Here is a 6,899-nt window from a genome sequence, read left to right as displayed (position 1 = left end):
ACAGTCAAATTCTTAGAGATGGAAAATAGAATGGTGGTTGTCAGGTGCTGGGGGATGGAGGATGGGGAGTTAGTGTTTAATGGGTATAGAGTTTCAGTTTGGGAAGACGAAAAGGTTCTGGAGCTGAGTAGTAGTGACAGTTGCCCAACAATGTCAGTGTTGGCAATCAATGTTAATGCCACTGAATTATACACTTGGCTAAGATGGAAAATGTTATACATATTTTACCACAGTAAAAAAGCATTTCCAGTTAAAAAAAATACATCCCATACATCATTTTTTTTTTTTTTCCCAATGGCCATGCCCACGGCATGTGGAAGTTCCTGTGCTTGGGATTGAATCCAAGTCATAGCTTCTACCTACCCTGCAGCTTCAGCAATACCAGATCCTTTAACCCACTGTACTGGGCCAGCATTGAACTTGCACCTCTGTAGGGACCTGAGCCACTGCAATCAGATTCTTAACCCACTGTGCACAGCAGGAATTCTCCATATTATTTTTTTATTTTTTTGTCTTTTTAGGGCCTCACTGGGGGCATATGGCAGTTCCCAGGCTAGGAGTCGAATTGGAGATACAGCTGCTGGCCTACACTACAGCCACAGCAACTTGGGATCTGAGCCACGTCTATGAACTACACCACTTCCCACATCAACACCTGAGCAAGGCCAGGGATTGAACCCAAATCTTCATGGATCCTAGTTGGGTTCATTACCACTAAGCCACAATGACAGGAACTCCAAGATCCACAGTGAGCAACTACCCTAGCCCAGCTGCCTCCTTTTCCCTGCACGGTATCTCCAGATACCCTAAACATGGCATCCAGGGCCTGAGACTTGGCTCTCCAGCCCCTGAGGCACATTATAAGCCCCGCATGCACGAGCACACGCACGCGTGCACACACACACATGCACACACACACACACACACACGCACACACACACACGTGGACAAACAAAGCCAAAAGGAGGGACACAATGACTGGTTTAGATTTCAGCCCTTGAGCAGCTGTCTCCAATTCCTGCTATGAGGTGGAGGTGGGGGGTGGGGGTGGAGGACAGGAAACAACCAGAGGGGGAGGGCATTTGTTTTAGGACCCAAAGGTCCCTGTGCTGGCAGAAAGCCCCAGCAAAGGGTGGGACGACTACATGGATCTGCCCAACTCCCTCCCAGCACCAATTCAGCTCCCCCTGCAGCTTCCTCTTGTTGCATTCACCAAACCCATTTGGAGAGGCGGTGGCAGGACAAAACAAACAGGCAGATGATTGTCCCTTACCTGGTCAGGACAAGGGCCAGGCCACCATACCCCTGGGCCTCCTTGAGATTCAGGTCCCACAGGTGCATCTGGACCCCTGTTGGCTCGGGGTGTGTGGGTGGTGAGTGGGTATGCCTGCCCTACTAGACTATAAGCTGCTTGAGGTCAAGGCCCAGTACTTGTTTTCATTCAACTCGTGTGCTCATTTGACTAATGCTTCCTGAGCATCCAGTGGCCCCTTCTCACTCCTGACCAGAGTGCTTCCTCCCACACTAGGCTCTGATGGGAGGAAGAGAAGTTATCTGTTGGTGGGTCAATGCATGCGTGAGTGAATGAGGTGCTCCTCTAGCTCCATGTTCTCTTGTCTCTGCACCCTCATTTGGTGGTGGTGATGCTTACGACTTTCGGTGTGAAAGGAGGTTAGAAAGAGAGGAAGGGAACTTGGGAACCTGCCTTCAAGGTGATGGGTGGGGAGGCGAAGAAAGATGAATCACTGTGGCTGGGGACCCTGGAGGAGGGGTTGGTTGGCAGGTACTCAGAAAGGAAATGCTGGAGTTCCTGTGGTGGCACAGCGGTAATGAACCTGACTAGTAGCCATGAGGACACAGGTTCAATCCCTGGCCTCGCTCAGTGGGTTAAGGATCCGGCGTTGCTGTGAGCTCTGGTGTAGGTCACAGACACGGCTCGGATCCCCTGTTGCTGTGACTGTGGTGTAGGCTGGCAGCTACGGCTCCGATTGGACCCCTAGCCTGGGAACTTCCATATGCTTTGAGTGCTGCCTTAAAAAGACACACACGCACACAAAAAAGAAAGAAAAGAAAGAGAAAGGTAAATGCTCAGGAAAGTAAGAAATCCGGAGGATTGGGAGACTGGGGTTGTTCTAGAGCAGCAGTCACTGTTAGGGTCTGGGATCAAAGCCAGAAATGAGCCTCAGTGATCTAGTGGCACCCCCCCGCCACCAAAAGAGTCCACTATTTAGGCAGGATTAGGAGAACCCCAAAGTCATCAGTCTTCCAGCCCAACCTGTTCCTAAAGTCCTCCAAAGAGTATCCTCTAAGTTATATTTTGAAGCAGAAATTGAAGCTGAAAGTTGATTAGTATCTGTCATGGGGTTCTCATCACACAGCCCATACCAGTCACTTTTCCCAAGGATAGAACAGTGGTTAGGAGCAGGATCTCTGAAGCAGGCTGCCTGGGTTCATATTCTGGCACCGTCAGTTAACTAGCCACAAGAACACAGGCAAATGACTGGCATTCTCTGTGCCTCGATTTCCCCATCTGCAAAATGGTGTTAAGTGTCTCACCCACCTCCCAGAGCTGTAAGGCTCATTTGAGCTTGTGCACACAACATGTTTAGAACAGTGCCTGGTACATAGCCAGTGCCTCTATTTTACCAGTAAGAACCTTGAGGCTCAGAGAAGTTAAATGTCTCCTGGAGGTCCCCCAGCTGAGGATGATGGAGCCAGGTTTAAAGCAGCTTCTGGGAGTTCCCATCGTGGCCCAGTGGTAACAAACCCAACTAGTATCCATGAGGACGCAGGCTCAATCCCAGGCCTTGCTCAGGGGGTTAAGGATCCAGAGTTGCTGTGAGCTGTGGTGAAGGTCGAAGATGTGGCTCGGATCCTGCATGGCTGTGGCTGTGGTGTAGGCCAGCGGCTACAGCTCTGATTTGACCCCGGGCCTGTGAACTTCCATATGCCGCAGGTATGGCCCTAAAAATATATAAATAAAATAAAGCAGCTTCTGGTACCTTGCCTTGACATCACACAGCTTAAAGAGTAAAAGCAGCAGCAGGTTAAGGATCTGGTGCTGTCACTATAGCAGCCAAGGTCGTTGCTATGGCACTGGTTTGATCTATCTCTGAACTACCGCATGCGTTGGTTGCAGCAGGAAAAAAAAAAGAGTACTAGGAGAAATTCTAAGCTGCTGCTCCAGGGAAGGAGGTGACAGGGATGGTGAAGCAGAGCATTCATCCCCAAGGCATCCTGCAGAATAGGTGTGTGGAAGGAAGGGATGGTTCTGGAGCTAAGAGACCAGGTAGGAAATGCTTGTCTGAATCAACACCTATGACGAGGAAGGTGTTGACAAGGACTGAGACAGTGAGACAGAGTGGACCCAGGGTCACAGGAGAAGGAGGGTTGAACCATGTGTGGTGAGCAACCTGAACAAGGAATGGAGGAGAAAGAGAAGGTGAGGATAGCATTAAGGTTGGAAGCCTCAGTTACCCAGAAAATAGCGAGGTCTCTGCCGGAAACAGGTGATTGTTTCAAACAGGAGAGGGGGCGGTTCTTAGAAGTCCAAGCAGCAAGACAAGCCCTCTTTCCTGGGTGATTGTGAAATGAGGGAGAGGGGTGAGTCTTAGAAACAGTTTTGCAGAGACTGAAGCCTGGACTCAACGGTGCCTTTTATGTTAAAGTGCTTCTACCCCTAGTAGTGGATGGATTCTCAGAGCTACTGGAAAAGAGATGCTAGGAGAAAAGCCCCAGCATAGCCCAGAATGGCCCATCATTGCTCTTGTCACCAAACCCTTCTCCTGCTCCAGGGCAGGAAACTGGCCTTACCAAGGATCCTCGCAAAGCCGCTGGTCTACACCACAGCTACAGCACTGCCAGATCCGAGCTGCATCTGCGACCTACTCCACAGCTCACGGCAACGCCAGATCCTTAACACACTGATCAAGGCCAGGGATCGAACCCATGTCTTCATGGATCCTATTCGGATTCATTGCCACTGAACCACGATGGGAACTCCCACCCTTTTTCATTCTGTCCTCCCAGGGGCCTCCTTAGAGAGGAAGGCTGGTACTATTCTCCCAGTTTTACAAATGAGGAAACTGAGGCCCAAAGAGTTTTGAGATGTACTCAGGGGTCACACAGCCAACGCCAATCACTAGCCAGCAGACAATCCTCAGTGATCGGGGGCATTAGTTCTCCCTCTGGGAGTAAAGAAATGGTGGGATAATGACTGGGTATTAAGGAGGCAGTGAAATGAACAATGAGGGATGTGGCATCATTATGGAGAAGCACCAACCCTCAGGGCTGGAACCATCCTTAGAGACCACTGAGTAAATGTCCACTATTTACAAGGGAAACAGGGCCAGAAAGAAGGGACTTGCCCACTGAGTGCCTCTGATATTTGTTACAGGTTTATGTTATTGAACCTAACACATCACCTCCAAACTTTGTGGCTTAAGACAGCAATTGTTGTATTATCCCTCAGATTCCTGTGGATGATTCAGGAAGGTGCTCAGCTGAGTGGTTCTGACTTTGTCTCTCATGCAACTGCAGTTAGTCATTGGCTGGGGCTGAAACAGCAAGAGCTGGAGCAGCTGGAGGCTGTCTGGGCCATGTGGTCTCTCCACATAGTCTCAGGTCCTCTCCAGGTGGCCTTGCCACTGGGGCTAATATGGGCTTCCTCACAGCATGGTGACCTCATGGCCATCAGACTAATTACTCAGCCATGCCAGTCTCCAAAGGCAAGTGTCCCAAAAGAATTAGGTGAAACCTGAATCGTATTTTGTGATCTAACCTCAGAAGTCACACAGCATCATTTCCACCATAACCTGTCTGAAGTCAAGGAAAGGGAACAAAAATCCTACCTCTCAATGGGAAGGAGTGTCAAAGTCACATTATAAGAAGAGCATATAGGGTGGGAGATCTCTGTGTGTGTGTGTGTGTGTGTGTGTGTGTGTGTGTGTGTGTGTGTGTGTGTGTGTCTTTTTAGGGGTGCACTGGTAATGTATGTAAGTTCCCAGGCTAGAGGTCGAGTCAGAGCTGCAGCAGCTGGCCTACACCACAGCCAGAGCAACTGGGATCCAAGCCGCATCTGCCACCTATACCACAGCTCATGGCAACGCTGGATCCTTAACCCACTGAGCAAGGCCAGGGATTGGACCTGAGTCTTCATGGATACTAGCTGGGTTCACTAACGCTGAGCCACAATGGGAACTCCGTGAGTGGAAGATCTTGTGTCAGCATCTCTGGAGAACACAATCCACCACATCCCTGCACAACTGCCTAGATTGATAGACTGGTACAGGACAAAGGCTGGCCTGGGGGGGAACCCTGACTTCATCACTCACTAGCTTTGTAACCTGGGGGAACTCATTTATTTTTTTGACCACACAAGCCACATGCAGATGTTCCCAGGCCATTCCAGGGGTTGAACCTGTGCCACAGCAGCCACCTGAGCCACAGCAGTGACAACTCCAGATCCTTAACCCACTGAAACATCAGGGAATTCTGAAATGAACTTTTTATTTTGAATAATTTTAGATTTACAAGAGAGTTGCAAAGATAGAAAAGAGAGTTCCCATATATCATCCACCCAGTTTGCCGTCTTGTTAACCTGATGTGTCACCACGGTATGTTGGTCAAAACCATGAAGCCAACATTGGTACCTTGTGTAAACTAAACTCCAGACTTTATTCAGACTTCATCAGTTTTCCCACTAATGACTCTTTTCTGTTTCAGGGTTCAGCATGGCATTCAGCTGGCTTCCACTTTATCGGGATTATCCTGGCCACTATGTGATCATAGAAAACCCACTAGAAAGCTGTTGCAGTACTCCAGACAGGAGATATTGGGGCTTGGACCCAAGTGTTAGAGGTCAGATTGTGGGAAGTGGACAAATTCCAGATGAACTTGGAGACAGAGTCTACAGGATTTGCAGGACATGGGATATGAGAGAAAGTGGAGAATTTTTGTTTGTTTTTTTTGCCTTTATAGGGCCACAGCTGCAGCATATGGAAGTTCCTGGATTAGGAGTCGAATCAGAGCTGTTGCTGCTGACCAACACAACAGCCACAGCAATGCCAGATTCGAGCCACTTCTGCAACTTCTGCTTGCAGCCATGCTAGATTCTTTTTTTTTTTTTTTTTTTTTGCCTTTTTGCTATTTCTTTGGGCCACTCCCTCGGCATATGGAGGTTCCCAGACTAGGGGTCTAATCGGAGCTGTAGCCACTGGCCTACGCCAGAGCCACAGCAACTCGGGATCCGAGCCGCGTCTGCAACCTACACCACAGCTCACGGCAACGCCAGATCCTTAACCCACTGAGCAAGGGCAGGGACCGAACCCACAACCTCATGGTTCTTAGTCGAATTCGTTAACCACTGCGCCACGACGGGAACTCCCATGCTAGATTCTTAACCCTCTGAGCAAGACCAGGGATAGAACCTGCATCCTCATGGATAGTAGTTGAGTTCTTAACTCACTGAGCCACAGTGGGGACTCCAGACAGAGTTAAATGATGCCAAGGATTTTAGCCTAAAACCCTTGGCCACTCACTGATGTGGGTGCGACTTATAGGAAGACAGTTTGGGGCTGGAAATGAGGCGTCTGCATTTGGACATCCTAAGTCTGAGCTGCCTATTGGACCATCAAAGAGGAGACTTGAAGTAGGCGGTAGGATATATGAGTCTGGAGCTCAAGGATACATCTTAGCTGGAAATATAAACTTGGGAGTCATTAGCTTGTAGCTAGTGTTTAAAGCCATTAGTCTGGATGAGATCATGAAGGAACTAGGGGAAGGTGGAAAAGAGAAGAGGTCTGAGGATTGAGATAGAAAAGAGAAGCTGTCTGAGGATGGTGCCCTGAGGCTATGGAAGGAATTGGGAAGATAAGAAGGGAGCAAAGGAGACTGGGCGG

Source organism: Sus scrofa, chromosome 7 (genome assembly GCF_000003025.6).
Source record: "Sus scrofa isolate TJ Tabasco breed Duroc chromosome 7, Sscrofa11.1, whole genome shotgun sequence".
In the NCBI taxonomy this organism is placed as follows: Eukaryota; Metazoa; Chordata; class Mammalia; order Artiodactyla; family Suidae; genus Sus; species Sus scrofa.
Note: the sequence above shows the minus strand (reverse complement) of the source record.